We start from the raw sequence: 1,914 nt of genomic DNA, 5'->3' as shown, positions 1-1,914 counted from the left end.
TGTCAAACTTACCACTACATTACCTGACCTTCATAAGGAAACGCTCCCCGCGCAGACCAATCTCCGCCCTCCATGGCAGCGCCTGCGCAGTAGGTGAGGCACCGCCCACTTCCGGTAGCGAGGGTATAAAAAGGGTCCGGGAGAGCCGGTGGACGCCATTTCTCGCTTCTCTCTGGGAGAGGTTGACTTTTTAGCTCTGCTAACCATCAAGCTTGTCTCCCCTGACTTTGGGGGCCACTTTTTTAACTTTCATTTTTGGTGCCGCAACCCCGGGATCGAACCAGTTCCTGCTTGTATAAGCAAGGCCCAGGCTGGCAGAGCCGACAGGCGGCGCGGAGATCCCGGCAGTGGGGAGGGGTCCGGGCCTGCAGGGGGCGCTGTGGCCGCTCCTGCCCGGCACGGGTGTGTGTGGGGGGGGCTTCCCACTGGTCTTCCTGCTGGCCGATGACAGGGGCTGGAGCGATGGGAGCTTCCAAGGCTCGTCCATCCACACGCTGCCTCTGGCGCGTGGCTGGACAACTACTACGCGCGCAGCCCAGCTGCTCACCAGCCGCTGCCAGATGCATGTGGGCTTACCGCACCATTTACTCAGGACCTGCCAGCCCAGCTCTGTTCCTCTGGATGAAAAACCCCCGCCCACCCCAACTCTAAAAAGAAGCAGGCCTCTGTGCTACTCATGCGGTCAGAAAATGGCACCTGGGAAAGAACGCCTTCCAACGCTACAGCCCTCATAGCTACACATCCACCTGAGAAGCCTCTGTGTCTCTACCTTGCTCTCCAGTATCTCCATGACTCACTACAGGCCCCTGAGGAATACTCGAAGCTATATGACTTTATCCGAGATAAACACAGGAAAAATCTATGCCTCAGTGGTGTCCCCTATGGATGAAGCAGTAGGAAATGTCACTGCAGCCTTAAAAAGCTATGGGTTCTAGAACAACACGGCGTTCATCTTCTCCACAGACATTGGCAGGAGGCAATAACTGGCCCCTTTAAGGACGAAAATGGAGCCTGTGGGAAGGAGGTGTTTGAGGAGTGGGCTTTGTGGCAAGCCCTCTGCTGAAAAAGACAGGTGTGAAGAACCGGGATCTCATCTACATCTCTGACTGAATGTCAACACTCGTGAAGCTGGCCATGGGACACACCAAGGGCACCAAGCTTCTGGATGGGTTTGATGTGTGGAAAACAGCATCAGTGAAAGAAAGTTGTCCCTCAGAGTGGAGCTGCTGCACAACATTGACCCAGAGTTTGTAGACTCTTCACCATGTCCTGGCAACAGCCTGGCTCCAGCAGAGGATAATTCTTCTCTTCTGGAATATTCAGCCTTTAACACATCTGTCCATGCTGCAATTAGACACAGAAACTGGTAACTCCTCACAGGCTCCCCAGGCTGTGGTTCCTGGTCATCCCCCCACCCCATCTCAATCTAATAATTTTGAGATACCTTCATTGGATCCACCAACCTGATGGTGGGAAACCCATCCTGTGAAGGTGTCTACAAGAGCTGCAGCATGTGTTCCAAGCCTATGAGGTAACCCGGTGAGATGTCTATGTAATCTTGAGTGGTACCCTCCTACTAGAGGAACAGCAGGAGGTTTGGTAAAAATCCCTGCCGCTATGAAGATGAGACCCACCAGACCACCCCCATCATCCAATTGGGACTGAGGTAGTTCCCAACCAGGAGCCTCACTGTAATTACAGTTCCCCAGGTGTTCGCCAAAAGGGAAAACAATTTATTGCCTGTATAATTGAGGGTCTCAAACAGGCGGGCCGCAAAGCCATCAACTACGACAAAATGACTGCAATCATACAAGACAAAAATGAAAACCCATCTGCCTTTTGGGCCAGACTGAGTCAGACCCTCCTTCAGCATACTAACCTAGACCCTGAGTCTGTGGACAGACAACACTGTTT

At 53.0% G+C, this 1,914-nt stretch overlaps 1 pseudogene; it reads left to right on the top strand.

Moving 5' to 3' along the window:
- Positions 1-676: 676 nt before the first annotated feature.
- LOC105994876 lies at positions 677-1,467 on the top strand (annotated as a pseudogene).
- The last annotated feature ends 447 nt before the right edge of the window (positions 1,468-1,914 follow it).

Source organism: Dipodomys ordii, unplaced genomic scaffold (genome assembly GCF_000151885.1).
Source record: "Dipodomys ordii isolate 6190 unplaced genomic scaffold, Dord_2.0 Scaffold111, whole genome shotgun sequence".
Taxonomy (NCBI): Eukaryota; Metazoa; Chordata; class Mammalia; order Rodentia; family Heteromyidae; genus Dipodomys; species Dipodomys ordii.
This window is presented reverse-complemented; position numbering and strand designations above follow the sequence as displayed.